Raw genomic sequence first — 17,726 nt, 5'->3', positions numbered from 1 at the left:
GCAATTAATATCATCAAGACCAACCAATATGCAGATCCAAAATTGTTTTCTTTGCCAAAGAATGGAGCTATGAGCCCATCTCCAAAAGTAAAAAAAATCTTACATCACATTCTATTTTAACATTATGTTATAATCTAAAACTATATTTAACACACTACTTAAAAAGGATTAATACAGTATTACAAAACAACCCTCCATAATACATATGGTATTCAATTTAATATTTGTGAAGAGCCAATCATAAAATACACATTTTTCACACATCCAAGCAGGCATTTTAACACAAGCACACTTATATCAGCTATTTCACCACTATGTCTAAGCTTTATTAATGACAGAAATAAAAACCATATCTTTACAACAAATTTACTTTAACACCACACATATAAAATCCATTTTAATATCTGCAAAAAGCCAATATTACAATATGTATCTATAACAGAATCGACTAGCTTTTATCAGAACTGAGGTCTGTCAGAGAATGATTGTTTCCTGAGGAGTCCTGGCTGCTGTGGGCCAGGAGCAGAGCTGGCTGGGTTGATGGGTGCAGCCATCCTGGCTGGAGCTGCTGTCCATGGCTCTGGCAGCCTCTGGGGCAGGACAATGTTCCCAATTCCCATCTGGAGTCTGAGAAGCTCCAGGGTGTGGGTCTGTCGCTGTAGAGATGGACACACGACAGACACACACTCGTGCAGTGACAGCAATGGCTTCTTCTTTATTACAAGTTGTTCTCAAGTTTTATACTTCTTAGCAAAGCTCGATCTCAAGTCATTAGTTATATCAAAACAGCTCATTAAATTAATTGGACAAAACAATAGCTTATTGTATTTTATTGGTACAAAGCAATTAATGTCAATGATTAATTGGAAAGAGTTTACAACAAATCATTAAGGCATGTGTTCTCTAACTGCAAATATCCCCTACATGTCTATTTTATTGGTTTCCATGCTAAAAGCCTTGCTTTCTTCCTTGCTCTGGATAAACTGATATTTTATCAATTTTTTCTTCTGTTAGCTCTGTCGTTTGCCCTGCAGAGCAGCTGCCAAGCCCATCCACAATGCCCTAAACTGAAAAGTGAATGTGGTGCCCTTCAGGACTGAAAAAGGAAATGCAGCGTTTCCTGGAGATTTTCTTTCTTTGTTAGATCTCGGATTCACACGACCTTTAACAGCTCATGGGCAGGATTTAAGCACATTGACATTTAAAGTCAAGCACCTGCCAACTGCCCTCCTGAGGTGTGGCTGGAATCCACCTGTGAGATCCTATTCCCTCCACAATGCAGAAAGCAATTTTTCCTTTTTAATTTAGTGATGAAAGCAACTCGGGAGTCACAGTGATGTTCAGCACCTGTTTTAACTTCAGGTGCCACCTCATCCTTTCCCAGGCTGACAAACGACAGAAGGGACACATCAAACCAGCCCCATAAACGCATCCTGCACCTTTCTTTGACCTGGAATGACAGCGCTAATCCTGCTGGGCCATCTCCCCTGCTCTGTGTGAGAACCACGGTGCTGTCTTTACATTCCCAGGTAAGGATTTTGTTCTTTTTAAGTGACTTTGGAGCCACCTTAAGGCTGGCTGGAGGAGAACAGCAACCTCTCCCTTTCCTTGGGTGTTTTCTCATTCCTGTGTATCCCATTTAAGTGATATTCTCGCAATTTGGCAAAAAGAATCTATCACTTAAGTTTGGGCTTTGGTCTCATAGTTAAGAATATCAATACTGAAAGTCTTCCTGAGGTTTGGCACAGGCCCCTAGATGCATTTTATAAAACTGCCTCTGGCCACTGTTTAAATTTACTTTTCCTTGCCCCCTGTTGATCGTGAGTGTTGAAACTCTGAAAGGGGCGGGTGGGCTGTCCTCCCTCAGTTTGCTCTGTCCTTTGTGGGGTGTGGTTGATGTTTGCTTCTTGGCTTTCCAGAGGAGAAATGCCATTACCACCCCGCCAGATTGGCACTGCTCTTGTTGGACACCAAGGAAAAGCTTCCTGCTGCCTGACCTTGCAGGTGGCCACCTGGTTCTCATTGCATGGGCAGCCTGGGATTGTCAAATCCCTCTGCAGAACCTGAAATTACCCCAAGCAGTGATGCTTTAATAAATACACTTATTTATTTAATAAATATAGACTGAAACCCAGTGATGCTGGTATTGAATCAAGGGTTTAAAGAAACTAAAAGAGTTAAAAGTTTAGCTAGATTTAGTTAGGAGGATAGGAATGATTTATAATTATTAAAAGTATACCAAGAAGAGTAGAAGTAATGGGGAATAGTTAATTATTAGCAGATGGAGTAGTTAAGGCTAAGATATAAATCACTTACTTGTCTTACTGTGTTTGAAGAAGCAGGATAAAAATTTGGAGCTATTGTGAAAATGACGAAACCATGGCTTGCACCTGTGCCCTGAAACCATCTAAGATCAAGTGGGGGAGTTTGGATGTAGCCCAGGGGTCAGAAAGCCTGAGATACACAAAAGTGAAAAGGTCAAATCGAGGAAAACATCTTTGCTTTCATCTTAAGAAGACCACTCCCCATTTTGAAACCCACCTACCATTTGAAGAACTGTGTGTGAAGGAACTTTGAAGTAATTTAAATACATTTTAATATGAAGTGGGGGTAGGCAGGGCTAGGTAATGAATATGCATAGGTTTTTTTGGAATTATATGAATTTGTAAGACTTTTTTGGGTTAATAACGTGTTGGATTAGCCCCTTTTCTGACCCAGAGATGGGGCAACTGAGAGGCATTTTAAAAGCTTTTATTTTCAGTCTCATGAGAAGGGTGAGATAATGCAGGTGTTATAATTCACACTACCACAATCAGAAGCCAACTATTTCCTAATTACAATACAATATAAGCGTTTCTTGGCCTATCAGCTTTTGCCATACCATACTGCACATGCCTTAAAGCCAATCATCTAAAATTACCCCTTGTGGGTCCTGCTACGATGCATCTTTCATAGTTCTATTTCTCTACAGTGTTTTGTCTTATTTGCAAGACTGTACTTTGAAACGCGTTTCTATTTCCATTTCTCTCTCAACAATGTCTGTCCTATTCCATGGCATTTCTAAGTCAGCATTTCCTATCTCGAGGTTTACATACAGATGTGAGGCTCACACTATGTGAGCCTTCTGTCAGGTTTTGACAATTTTCCACAAATCCATTTCCTACAATTAGGGAGCTGGGGCTTTGTGATTTTCTATGTCTTTGGGAGGCAACTCCCCCTGTGTTCGACACTGCCAATAAACATAACTTTGTAACTTTAACTACTTGGAGAGTCTATTCCCTGCTTCAGTACGAATTGCATTCTTCCCACCTGGGCTTCTCTGTCCAGCTCTGGGGCCCCCAGCACGGGAAGATGTTGATCTGTTGGAATGGTCACAGGGCTGGAACCCCTCTGCTCTGGAGACAGACTGAGAGATGGGGCTGGTCAGTCTGGAGAAGAGAAAGCTCTGGAGACACCTTAGAGGCCCTTCCAGTGTCTAAAGGGGCTTACAAGAAAAAGAAAATTGTTGAGGGGCTTTGGGCAGAGGCTTGGAGTGACCAGACAAGGAGAGAATGACTTCCCACTGAGAGAGAGGAGGGTTAGATCAGATATTGGGAAGGAATTCTTCCCCATGAGAGTGGAGAGGCCCTGGCACAGATTGCCCAGAGCTGTGGCTGCCTCATCCCTGGAAGTGTCACAGGGTGGCTTGGACAGGGCTTGGAGCACCCTGGAACAGTGTGTGAGAAATGACCCTCACTTTTAAAATGTTAAAGGTTTATTAAACAAAAGGACTGAATAAGGAAAACAACAAAAGGACTGAATAAGGAAAAATTACAGCATTGGGAGACCCCGTGACTACCAGCCACGTTCTCATCTTCAAGATGGATGCTCCCTTTTATATCTCCAGCCCCTCCTGGAGTCCTGTCCGTGACTCCTTCCTTGCTGCCCAGGGTGCAGATCACTTTCTCACACCTCGGTTGTGAAGTAATAAACGGAATAAATAAATAGACTCCACAACCTGGGGTAGTTATGAAGTGGGTATGTATTGTCAGTGCCCAGCACAAGTGAGATATCTCTCCAAAAACTTGTGCCCCAAGTCTCAGTCTGACCCACACCTTTATTCCCAAAGGTGTTCCATATGCAGTACATTACACAACTTTTCTATGCATATTCAACCCCTGGCCCCGCCTGTCCTCTCCTCGCATGCTAAATAGGCCCACGCCCTTCTGGGCACACGTTGTTCATGGTGGTGGTTGCATGGGGATCCATCTGTGCTCTCTTGAGGCTGAAGATCATGGTCTTCCTCATGGTTGAACTTTTGAACTTTTCCTCTTGGCACGTGCGCTTTTGGTCCTTTGGTGCTTATCTGAATACGTCTGTCAGTCTCGATATGCTTAGAGACAGGGGAGCTTCTTTATCTGGGTAATTTGCTTCTCCTGGTCTCCTCCGGTATTGTTCTTTATGCAAGTCAGAAATTTGCATTTTCCTATGCCCTTTGTACTATGGCAGATGTTTCTTAATTGAAAGGTTAAAATTCAGCACATAATTCTAAAAGCTAAAATATAAATGCTTAATTAATTTTGTTAACTCAAGTGAACTCCAAAAATTTCCATTTCAGTTGGAGCTCAGGTGTTGCCACAGTAAGGAGCCAACCCTCCCAAATTCCCGAGTACCGAGGCCACCCCATGATAACAATGAGGGGAGGATACATTACAGTAACACAGCTCTGCATCTACAAAACTTCCTTAACACACACATAATGTTCAACCACCTCATTGTGAGAGCGACCACCTCATTGCTCATCCCTAACAACTGGGACTGTGCCCATGGAAGGGGGTGGAAGGATATGGTGTTTGTGGGGCCTTCCAACCCAAACCAGTCTGATTCTATGATTTATTGCTGGTGATTCTGTGCTTTTCACTCTGAAGGCTGGAAATGCGGTTTTCAAGTAGGCTGCAGCTCTCAGGACTGAAGGCAGAGCTGCTGCTCTGTGTGTTTGCTTTTCACCTCTTCCCCTATCCTCTCCTCTGCCTTTCCCTTTGTGAGGCTACTTTTGTGCTTCACCTTTTCTGGTGAAATGAGCTGTCACACTGTCCCATATTGAGAAGTAAGATGTTGTCTATTACCATCTGTGTAGTAGTTGTTTTCTGTTAAGTGAGCAGTTTTCCTTATCTCTTCCACAACCAATCCTCTCTCAGAGGAGCCATCTGCTGACAATGGGCCATTGAATGTCACTGATAAGAACTGTAACATCCCATTGGGAGATGCTCTGCCCAGAGGGAGGAGCCAAGCATTCCTACCTGGATATAATCTGGGATTGGAACACCAGACTCAGCCTTTTCCACTGGATCCCAGTTTAAACAGCTGTTTTTTTCCACTGGACCTTCAGAGGAAGATCTGACCCTTCTACAGGATCACTGCTCTGACAGAACCACACCGGCCACTCCAGGAGGAGCCACTCCAATTTGGACAGCTACCAACGCACTGACCAAAGGGGTGTCAGGTTGTATTCTGACACTGTCTGTGGTTTTCCTTTTGTATTATTGCATGTATTCTGTTTCTTCTCCCTTTTCCCAGTGAAATGTATTTCTGACTTGGAGGCTCTCACTGGTTTTGCTTTCAAACCACACACCAAACTGAGGGGAAGGGAACAGGGGCAAGAGAGGTGTTGCAGTGCTCAGTTTGCAGATTTCACCATCAGCCCTGAGCAGCAAACACAGCATGTCCCTGGGGCAGCCAGCCCTGCAGATTGTTACTGCCTACAGCTGCTTCTGTGAATACAGGACTTCACACAGATTCACACGCTGCTCTGCTTCTTGTAAATGGAATTGGTTTTATTCATGCTAGGTAGCAAGTGCCAGCTGATAGCTTGAGGAGGAAATCATAAAATCATGGAATCTCCTGAGCTGGAAGGGGCCCCCAGGGATCATCCAGTCCAACCCCAGCCCTGCACAGACACCCAACAACCCCAGCCTGGGCACCCCTGAGAGCGCTGTCCAAACACTCCTGGAGCCCTGGCAGCCTCAGGGCTGTGCTCATTCCCTGGGACCACAACCTGGGATCCAGATCTGATTGATTCTTAGTTCAGGTTTACGAGACATCAATTTTGTAGTAAGAAATGAAAATGTTGATTGATTGCATAGGGTGTTGTAATATGTTTAGTAATTTGATGTTTACAAAAATATTTTATGGATGTCTGTGAAGTTGCAGGTGCTACCATTCTTGTGGAAGAATGTACCAGCAGAGCTAACTTTTTCTATTTAAATTGAGAGAAGCATGGTTTAATTTCACTTAAAATGTGCTCTTTTGCCCATTATAGATTGGAGTGGTGTATTCTAACCTTTTAAACATTAAAAAAAAAAAAAAGCAAAACAGATCTTTGACTGTGACTAAGTGTAGGTGGAGCACCTGAGCTGGTGAAAGTCAGATAATCTCTCACTGATATCCACAATTAGCAGAGCTGTTGCAATCAAGACCCAGAAACACAGAGACATTAATATTAAACACAGGCAGCTCAAGAACCTAGCAGTCAAGATAGAGAATAATTTTCTTCACTAACATTTTTTTTCTTTTGTTTTTGCATTTAAAAGTGTATAATTTAATAAATACAGATGTATTTGAAACTTAAGTCATATCCTTCCTAGTTTATGACAAGTGTGTGGCAGACAGGACTTTTCCACTTAAAGAGATGCTGAGCTGGAGTGGAAAAAAGGGTTTCATGGAACAAGTGTGAAAGAATAAAAAGCAATAAAAAGGCTTCTCTTTTGCCTGTTGAGTGGTATGAAAATTCCAGCAGTGGCAAATCCCTCCTGGCTCTGAGGGAGCAGTGCAATATGATCCTTTATTCAGGTATTCATGCTGTGTTGTTATGACATAGAGAAACCTTACTGGAAATTTTTTCTCCTGACATGGCTCAGCTGTGATCTCTCGAGGTGTGAGCAGGGACAGCTGCAGGTACAGGTGAATGTGGCATTGCAGCATCTCCCCTCACAGCTGCAGGGCGGAGGGGCAGCAGCTTTCCTATGCAATTGTGCAAGATTCCAAATAGTTCCTGTTTCTGCAGCAGGAAAAAAACAGAAAACCATTGGGGCCAAAGAGCTTTTTGGTGAAGCAAAGGGTGGAAGAAAGACATTTCTTAGAATAGGCAATATCTTGGTAGAGATTCAATTTAATTTTTTAATTTTTAAAATTAATTTTATTTTAAATTTAGGTTGTTTTGTTTTGGGTTTTGTTTGTTTGTTTTTGTTTGTTTGTTTTTGGTAGAAGCTTAATTCTGCACTGAGGTGATGCACTGAGGTGAAAGTCAGCTGGAACCGACACCTGCTGGCCTTCTTCTGCTTAATTCTTCCTCAGTTCCTTCCCTCCTCTGACTGAAGATCTGCAAGGCTGACCAAGCCAGCCAACTGTGTGTCTGACCAGCCAAATACGAGGATGTCGTCCCAAATAGGAGTAAACTTCAACCAGAGTAAAAGCTGCTGAGAAAGTCATGAATCATATCCCATTCTGCAAGTCAAATTCTTGACTGTTTTCTTACTTCTGTTGATTCAACTGTAAATTACTTTAAAATGGCACTTAAAATGTGTAATTTTCCATACCAGCAAATTCTTGGTGCCATAAGAGAAGCTTTGTGCTGAGAGGGCCCTGTAAACATATGGCAATGTTTGCTTTTATAGATTTTGTTTTCCTTCAGATGAAGTTATCTCTTAATTTCAAAGATTAGCAGAAGGATTTTTGGATTTATCGTGACCTGGTATACAAGTGTCAGCCCTCTGCTGCAGGTACAGCATAAGGACTCAAGTTGTTTAAGCACTAAATTAAAGTTTTATTTGCCATTTAGCTGTAATTTCCTGCCCTCCCTCTTAATTCTTATCTTTAAAATGACAGTTTAAATATTTGCTTACCAGTGCCATGCTTACACTGTTAAGATAATCTACTTACCTGGAAGGCAGAAAGATGAGATGACCAAGAAAACTTTTAGGAGAAGGAAGCCAGCAAGAGAGCTGGACTTTGGACAAGGACAGAGTGGACAAGGGGGAACAGCTTTAAGCTGAAAGATGGTAGATTTAAATTGAATATTAGCAAGAAATTCCTCCCTGTGAGAGAGGTGAGGCCCTGGCACAGGGTGCCCAGAGCAGCTGTGGCTGCCCCATCCCTGGCAGTGCCCAAGGCCAGGCTGGACAGGGCTTGGAGCAACCTGGGACAGTGGGAGGTGTCCCTGCATGGCAGGGGTGGAACAGGATGGGCTCCTGTGGGAAATGGATTTGTAGAGAATTCTCAAAGCCTGAAAGAAGTTTCACATGGAATAGGACAGACATTGCTGAGAGAGAAATAAAACTAGTTTCAAAGGACGGCCTTGCAAATAAGACTGGATACTTTGGAGAAACAGAACTGAAAAAGAAGCATTGTAGTAGGACCCAGGAGGGGTAATTTTACATTATTTACTTCAAAGCATTTACAGCATGGTGCAGCATAAGCTGATAGGCCACGAAATGCTTATAATGTTTTGTAATTAGGAAATAGTTTGCTTCTGATTGTGATGGTGTAAATTATAACATCTGTATTGTCTCACCCTTCTCATGAGATTGAAAAATGGAATAAAAGTTTTTAAAATGACTCTCAGTTACCCCATCTCTTGGTCAGAAAAAGGCATAATCCCACAGTCTCCTGGGTCTCTTCTAACCCAAACTATTTGGGAGTTTATGTTCTTCAGCTGGCCAAAGCTGAGGAGGGAGAAGAGGAAAGGGAAGCACAAGAGCCCAGCTCCCTAAGGAAGGTTCAGAGGGTGAGGAAGACTGTTGCAATGGGGTTCAGAATGGACCCCTGTGCTTTCTAACCTCCACACAAAGCCTGGATTCAGCTAGGTCTAATCTTAGCCTCAGATTATGACAATGGTTTATGTTTAATGGAATTATCTATATAAAATTTATAGAAGTTAATACTGAACAGCTACATGGATTTTTAAAATTAATTCAACATGCCATCAGTCACTTACTGAGGATCTGTTGCAACTAAGAAATCTCTCTGCCTTGGGCATGGAAGGACCTCTTATTTTCAGGCAAGGGATCTGAAACCTTGAGTGGTGCTCCAGTTCAAGGGGAGAGTCACTGGTATGCAGTCCAGCTGCCACTCAGGGGCAGCTCAAATTTGCCTTACCCTGATGGCAATATTTATTAGAGTGAAATAGTTGGCTGCTAGTCAATAGTTTAGAGAAGATAGATGTCTTTGTTTTCGCTCTGTTATCTTCTTCTGTACCTTAGTTATTTTCCACTTCTGGGCTTTGAAACCACATTAAAAATATTTTTACAAGGCACCTTCACTTCCTTGTACCTAAGCCAGGAGCATTCCAGCTCCCAAATCCACCACAGGGCGTGGGACCCGTTGCTCCATAGCTGGCCTGATCCAAAGTACAGCTGATGGGGTCAAGTGTATCTATAAGAGGCATCACAGCAATATTTATAAAATATTTTGTCCTGGGGCCTCAGTTACCATCTCTCTCTGTCATTGGTTATGTTCCTATATTTGAAACCTTGTTTTTTTTTTTTTTAATAGACAGGAGAGTTTTCTTCTAATTACAAAATTCAATGTCAGCACATGACTGGTTGTGAAAAATGGAGACGAGAGCTTAGACAAGTCCTGCCTTTGACTCAGATTTCTGGCAGTAGCTCTGTTTGAGGTGGCTTGCACCCCAAATGTCTCTCACTTGCAAGTTCTTAAGAATGGTGAATTAGGTCTATTACAAAATGAATTATTTATTGAATAGACACAAGATTAACAGACTTCGGACTTTAAAAGGTCTGCTTACTACACAGGATGAAACAAAGCCAACTGCTAGTAGATAAAAAGGTACCTATATAACAGCTAGTGAAGAAATAGTATAGATTAGGAGTCAATGTAATTTAGCATGGAATTGATGATGGAACAAACATAAGGTCCTTTCAGCTCAGTTCCTGGGAAAATACCTCTGGAATTTGCATCAAACTCTGGAGAGAAATCCTTCACATTTCCAAGGTGTAAGTAGTAGACTTCTGCCTCCATGAAAGTTTGTGCAGCTTTTATAGTTTGTAAAGTGAAGTGTCTGCCAGTCAGAAATTCCAGTTTATATCCCCATATCTTGTTCTCAAGGCCAGTTGTTCATTGTCTGTTGGAACCCAGGACATCCCCGTGGCTGCCCTGGCTGTCCCCAGACCCTGGCAGGGGGCTCAGAGACCCTGGCATGAAGTCAAAAACATCTCTGGCTTCGATTTTAGCCTGTGGAAAAAACTGCCAACTCTGTATGAGGAATTACAAGCCACAAGGGTTTGACTAGTGCGATAGTTAAATTAACACAGGGTGAAAAAGTAGAATTTTGGGGCTTTTTAGAATGGGGTTCAGGGGGACAAGATGGAGGAATTTGATTGTGTCCTGACCTACTTCTCCTTCTTCTTGCCCTCCTTGTCTTGCTGTGATGGTGACACTTTTTATTGGTTTAAGGTAGAGACTCGCTGTCCAACATAAATGATAGACATTGGCACATTATTGTAAATATAGTACAGGTAGTTTTTGGTATAAAATGCAAACACTGCCCTGAGGGCAGACACAATGCCATGGCCGACCTGCTGGACAGAGCTCAGCAGGTCAGAGAAAGAATATTCTAGATAAGGAAAAGAAACAACCTTGGGAAGCTGACCCTACACATTCCGACTCCTTCTTTGGCTTCATGGGCTGGGAGAAAAAGACTTGTACAATCTTGGGGTCACCTTGACACCACAGACCCCAAGAATTGTCCACTGGGAGTTCTACCTCTGGTGCCAGAGAGAGAGAGGGAGAGCTCACCAGCCAGAGACAGCTCAGCAGTCAGACGGGCCAGCCTGGTTCCCTCACCAGTTCCTGTGATGGGAGGACAATGCCCAGAGCTATGGCACCAGCTGATGGACAGACCAGACCAGCTCTCCTGTGCTGGGGGAAGTCCTGCCACACTGGTTTCCAGGTTTCCAAACAGCAGCTGGAGTTACTAAGCAGAAATGACAGCTCTTATTGGCTTTAGGCAAAGGACTTGGGTTCCCACCTGGCTTTTTGGTGCTTTCTTCAGTTATGTGAGACTGTGGTACATACATGAGCATGTTTTGTTGGATGGCCCATCAGAAATGCCAGCTGGGTCTGTTCCAGCTGTTGTGGTTGTGTTTGGCAAAGCCAGGTCCTCTCACTTTCTCACCACAGGTGTACCAGTAGGAGGCCTGAAGGGTGAAGGGAGCCCCTTTCTTGCAGCCCTCCTGCACATCTCCTTTGCTTGTCCATTGGGCATTTTTTGCTTCCCTTACAGCAGCACCATGGGACCCATCAGGTGCTGAGGGTACCAGGGGCTTTGCCCTTTGTCAGAATCTGTGGGTATTGATGATTCTGAGATTGTAGAAAGTCTCTGTCTGTCAGCCCCGCTGCCAAAGCAGAAGCCATAATTGGTCTGTGCTGTTTCAAGGTTGTTTATTCTGTTTATCTCTAACATGTTCTGCTGCCCTGCCGCAGCTCTGTCCTGCAGGGCAGCGTGTGGGGCTCTGCCCTCAGTGGGATGGTACAAACATTAAATACCAGAAACTACCTGTGCTGGATTTACAATAACGTGCCAATATCTGTCACCTACGTTGGACAGTGTGTCCCCAGCCTAAACCAACAGAAAAATGCCAACACCACAGTGAAACATGGAGGGCATGAAGAAGGAGAAAAAGGACAAGGCACACCCAATTTCCTCCATCTTGTCCCCTTTGAACCCCTTATCTAGAAACCTAAAATTTTACTTTTGCACCCGTGCCACACTTAATTATTACTCATATCAAACACTCAGAGCTTGTAATTCTTGTAAGAGCTTGTAAGATTGAAAACTCTTTTCCATGGACAGAGATCACAGCCAGTGTCTCTGGGGGCTCTGTCCAGGGGGTTCCTGACCCCTGCCAGGGTCCCAGACCTGTCAGGGCAGCCAGAGGGAAGCCCTGGATTCCCACAGCCCTCCATCACCACAATCCCTTCTAGAGCAGATTACAGTAACTTGCACGGGAAAGGGAGGCACAGAGGCCATGTCTTTGTGGTTCCCTTTTCTTGAAGAACAAAGGGGATTTTGCATGCAACGCGGGTCTGAGCAGGGTGGTATTGCCCAGGCTATAAACCGTAAGGGAAAAAGCACTCAATGCAACTGAGGGTAAGCTGGGAGGAGGAAAAGGAGCAGAAATGATATATTAAGGATATTTTGCGGTTCCAGGAAACCAGATGAATGCAATGGCACTATTTGTGCATCCAGTCTCTCTGGTGATTATTTCAGCACTGTGCACAGTTTGGCAGAAGTTAGTAACAAATTTCCCACAGTCTTGGAGCATAGTGGGAACAACTGGGTAGAGGAAACAAGTCAAGTTAATACTTCTGTCCAGCAAAGGCAACAGCAATACTTTTATAGATAACAGAATCTGATAGGAAAGGTATGGTTGTTCTAAACAGAAAATCACCTCTGAGTTAGTCACTGGCCAACAAAGGTCTGTCTTTCACACACAAAGCTGTAAGAAACTGGGCTTCACATGCTCCATAGTGTGTGGTTCCATTACTGTAAGGTGAATAGGGCCAGCTCATGGCCTCAGGAACAAGTGCCTGCTGACACTGATGCTGCTGAGGCTGAATTGTAATAATTTCCAGAGTTCAGACATGAACATTGGAGCATCCTTCCAATCTGTGAGAAATGATACTCACTTCCAAAAACATTTAAAAGGTTTATTAAAACCTTATAAAAAATGCAACAGAAGACTGAATAGAGAAAATATTACAGCACCAGGAGCAGAAGATCTTTCCCACCACGTGCTCACCCACACAATGGAGGTTTCCACCTTTTAACCCTTTAGCCCCTCCCAAAGTTCTGTCCATTGACTCCTTCTTCGCTGTCCAGTGCTGGAGATCACTTCCTGACATCCTGATTGGAGGTCAGCTGTTGCCATAGTAACGATCCCACCCTCCCAAATGTCCCAAACCCAGGCCACCCCTGATAACAACACAAGGGGGTAAAACATAACTATAAATCTATAAAACTTCTCTTAACATATAGACATGATATTTGCCTTTTAATTGTGAGAGTCACTCATTGCATTACTCATCCATCACACAATCCAAACCATCCTGTAATTGCAGTTTTCTGGCCCTCTGCAAGCATCCTTTGCTTGTTTATAGATAACTTACTAGTCAGGTGGTGGGATGGACCATCTAACCTTAAGGCAGACCTCTGAGCAGGGCCTTTTGCAAACCAAAATGGAGATGCACAGATACACGGTTGCCATGTGGCTATCGCCCTGGGCACCCCAATTGTGAAAGCAGAGCCCCCACGGCTGTGAGGTCAGAGCAGCTGCCTGCACAGCCCTGTGCCATGGGGACAGAAGCCAGAGTGGCTGTGTGGCTGTCACTGGGCAGACATCATGTCCTGCTGCAGCTGATTAGGCAGAGCTGAGCGCAGAGGGAAGGGGAGGAGAAAGGCTCACCAGACAAACCATTGCAGTCTTCCAAACCACTGGCAGAGGTGACTGTGGAGCTCAGCAAGTGCCCAATGAGCTGGTATGAAGTGAGCTCCTCCTGTCCAGGGTGTCAGGTTGGAACAGGAGGATGGATGTGGTTGTCAGTGGGGTTGGAGCAGCATGAGGAAGCTGAAAAGTTTTCTGAAGACCAGCCCCATGATGTGTGAAGTCCCCTTTCTGTGGGGATGGGTCCCAGCTGAGGAAGAGAAGAGACTCAAGAGGCAGGCATAACTTTGCTCTGGTTTCTTTTCCAAGAGATGTTCTTCAGGCTTATTTGGCAGGTGCCTTTGAAATTTTCTGAGCCCATGCCATCCTCGCAGAGTGCACACTACATGTTTCTACTGTGGACAAGGGGCAGGATGGGAATGTCTGAGGGCCAGTGCAAGCAGAGGGGAGAGCAGAGGGTGTTCCCTAATCAGCAGCCCAGGGCTCTCACTTGGACGATGAAGCTTGAGCACTGCTTGTGCTGTGGCCAGTCTCAGGCAGAGCCAAGAGCAAAGCCTCTTGGCAGTGTCACTTGACGCCATTGAGGCAGGACGGTATGAAAGAACTCCAGTTCAGAAGGCGAGAGAGTAAAACTCTGATTTATTTCAAATACATCACTCTTTTATAGAGAGCATCATCCAGAACAATTCCATTGGTCCCAGAGTAAAAACATCGTGAGACATTGGTGTGCAGTGAATGACACTCAGTGGCGGAACTTATCTATAAACAATGTGAACAACAAGAGAGATAAAGGACTATTTACTTTCTTTCCCAAGTGTTTCCCAGGCTTCTGCCTGGTTAGAAACCCTCTGTTTTCTCTCTGACTGAACTGAGAATATCCACAGTCACTGGCACACCAGATCCTGAGCCTCCAGCTTTGGCTGCAGAAAGACAAACTGCTGCATAGCCAAACACTCAGGGGAGAGCCAAGCATCTGCAGGGGAAGGGTTTTCCCCACCTCTGGCAAGAGACCATGCAGGTGTAGCAGAGCTCTGGGACCAAAGTCAGGCAAAGCTCCTGCGCATCTTTGCTGTGAAGGGATTTGCCTAAGTCCTGGTAACTGACAGCCCCAGGACTCCCTCTCTTTCAGGGAAAAGATGGTGCAGCTGAAGAAGAGCTTTAAAGTCTTCATCGTGTTGCTCTCAGTGGCTCTTGGTGAGTTTTCACAAGCCAACAACTGAGAGCGACAGCCTGGCTGTGCTGATGCAGGTTTTCCTTCGGGGCCATTATGTGTGGAAACTCCTGTGGCCCTTGTGCTCCCTGAGGGTGCCCTTGACTGGCTTGTGGACACCCAAAGACTCCCAGGTAGTCTCACAGCCGTGCTGCTGCTCTGGCCGCTGGACTGATCAGCTTGCTGCAAGGTTGAGAGAGAAGGGCATAGGTTATTTCCACAGCTGAACTGGGGATGGGGCGGTGCAAGGGCCGGGGTGGGCAGGTTCCTCTCCCAGCCCCTACAGCCTGGTCCTGCTGCTGACTAAAGTGAAACAGGGAGCAGAACCGGGGCAGTGAGCACAACTGCAGGCCATGCTGCCATGTCCCCGAAGCCTGGGCTGACAGCCCTCAGTCACAGGCACATCCTCTCTCTGCACCCCACATTCCAGCCCCTCAGCTAACCTGCTGCCTGACCCCCCAAGGCAGCAGGGAGCAGACAACCCTGCAAACCCCACTCCAGTGACTGCCTGGTGATGGGAACTGCAGGTGCTTTCTGCAGGACTGCCCTGTCAGAATAGTCACCGTGGACAAAGGGACTCATGGAGGTTTGTGACTCTTGTGGGACAGGCCCCTCCTGCAAGGGAGTGCTGCTGATGGTGGCTGGATAAATCTGAGGCTCTTCTGCTCTTCTGCATGACCCAAAGAAGAAGCAAATTGTGTAGTCTGCCCTGGGAAGCCATGGTGGCTCTGGCAGTAGATGTTCTAATCAAGATGTTTCTCTTTCAGAAGCTGCAAAGTGTATTTCCAGCAGAACTGAAAACCTTCTGGTAAGAGAGATTTCCTGAACTGGAACTGTGTCTGTGCAGAAGTGTCAGCTAACCTTGTGGTACCTGCGCTCAGTTTCCAAACGGCAACAGCTCCTGTCCTTCTGTCCTGCCTTGGCCTTTTGCTCAGCTTGGGCTGGAAAGAAGCACTGGCAGAGCAGGGAAAGCACTGGGCTCAGGTGCTTCACAGAAAGAATGGGCTGCTTTGACAAGATCTGCTTTTCTGTTCCTCCAGGAATTCACACACTTTGATTGAAACCCAAAAGTTGCAGAATCTGCTGGAAGAGGTCACTCAGCTTAGGGTGGAGATCAGTAGCTTGAAGGTGACCCTGCCATTTTTGGGAAAGAGGCTTGGCTGGGCAGAAGCCCTAAGAAAGCTCTCCTTGGTATTGTTGGTGGGGTCAGAACGTTGTGGCCACAGACCCTGTTCCTCATGGCTCCTGTCAGCAGCGCAGAGTTTGCCAGCTCTGCGGGCACGGCTGACACTGAGCCCTGCCTCTGTGGGTGCTGGCAGCGTGCTGAGCTGTCCACTGACGTGGTCCTTTCCTGTTTGCTCGTGGCTTTCCCAGGAATTGAGCCAGATGGCTTTGGAACCCTGTGTCAAGATGAACTGGGCCCTGAAGAGCTGTGGTAAGGACACGAGCAGCCTGGTCTCTTTGCCCTGTGCTTGTCTGTGTCCTGCCCACAGACTCCACGAGGACGACTGGGGTTGCCTCCACACACGTTCCTGGGGGCATGGCACAGAAATGACAACGTTCCTGTGTGGATGGAGGGGGTCTCTTCCTCCCCACTGCACCTGGAGAAGGAATGGCTGGCTTGTGCTTTGCTTCCTCCCAGCTCTCAGCCCTGTGGGAGAGGCAGTCACCAGGCATGTGGCTGCTGTCATTGCCCCCCAGGGCAGGGTGATGCAGACAAGACAGGAGCTGCCCAGTGGCACCACAAATGGTGTCTGAGCACCAAGCCCTGCCAGTCTCTAGCTGCTTGCAGCCATTTGCCCTCCCTTCCTTACAGGAGCCACCATGGAGACACAATGAACTTCCCAGACCTACGACTGCAAAGACAGTTTTCTCTGCAGGATTTTACGCTTCTTCTGGACTACCAGCCCTCCTGATACTATTCTGCAGGTATCTGAGCAGAAATCACCAGTTTTCTTCTCTCCTGTGAATTTGGGAACCATTCCTGGGGGCTCTCCCAGTGGTACTGATGAAGTAGATTTGATTCCTGAAACCAGAGCTGGAACACGGGCTGGGCTTGCTGAGAAGCAGCGGTTCCTCTCCAGAGGGGAGTGGAGCCAAACTGAGCTGTACTGCTGCAGTCCACTCACAGTCCTTGGCCACAGCTGGGTGAAAGGATTTCTTTCTATCTGGTGACCCTGTCTCCACTGTCAACCCCAAGAACTGCTTTTCAGGGTGGGAGGTGGGAGGAGGGATGCCCTACAGAGTCCCTGGGCAGAGGTGTTTCCGCTTGCTCCTGAGTAGGATGGTTTTGTACCCAGTATTCTCTGTTCTGCCACGCTGAGCCCACTTTGGCAGGCAGGGAAGTCCTTCTGCTTCTGTCCATTTCCTCACATGCCCCTTATTTTCAAGCTGAAGTAGAGCCCACAGACATGTCAGCCCCAGTGCTTCAAGCTACATGGGTAGTTGTGTTAACCCACACATCACTGCTGTTGCATTCCTTTGCAACCAAATGTTTTCCCAGGAAACTGCTGGGCTTTCAAAGGGCATCAGGGCCAGGTTGTCATCAAGTTGCCAGCACGAGTCTACCTGACTGCCATCACAGTGCAGCACATCTCCAAAGATGCCTCTCCAAGTCGGACCATCATCAGTGCCCCCAAAGACATTGCTATCTTTGTAAGTGTGCTGGGCACTTCTGCTGGGGGCCTGGCCCAGGCAGGAGCTCAGGGCCAGGTCTTGCTTGCTTTTTGTGCATCCCCTGAGCTTTGTGTCCTGCACTCTCCTGAGCACTGCTGTGCTCGAGAGGTGCATTCTTCTCAAGACTCCTTCTGGCCAAGCACCTGAGGGTTCTTGGCCAAAACGCAAGGCAGAGACTGAGCTCTACCCTAACCAGTGCCAGGGCCCTGGGGGAGGCTGGGTACAGACGAGGGCTGGTCCAGCCTGTCCATTCCCTCTTTGCTGGGATGAGCCCGGCTTGCTCTCCTTGTGCTTTGCTTCCAAGGGAGTAGATGCAGACAGAGAAGACGAAACTCTCTTGGGGGTGTTCATCTACAATGTGGAAAAATACCCCACGCAGACTTTCCCTCTGAAGGTATGCT

General features: G+C 46.0%; 1 long non-coding RNA gene across 1 annotated transcript; it reads left to right on the top strand.

Annotated features, from left to right (window-relative positions):
- Positions 1-1,192: 1,192 nt before the first annotated feature.
- LOC140680685 (uncharacterized) lies at positions 1,193-6,351 on the top strand. The gene is made up of 2 exons (XR_012052052.1): positions 1,193-1,529; positions 5,178-6,351. It is a non-coding gene; the product is annotated as an uncharacterized lncRNA (long non-coding RNA).
- The last annotated feature ends 11,375 nt before the right edge of the window (positions 6,352-17,726 follow it).

The sequence above is a fragment of the Taeniopygia guttata genome, chromosome 26 (assembly GCF_048771995.1).
Source record: "Taeniopygia guttata chromosome 26, bTaeGut7.mat, whole genome shotgun sequence".
Classification (NCBI taxonomy): domain Eukaryota; kingdom Metazoa; phylum Chordata; class Aves; order Passeriformes; family Estrildidae; genus Taeniopygia; species Taeniopygia guttata.
This window is presented reverse-complemented; position numbering and strand designations above follow the sequence as displayed.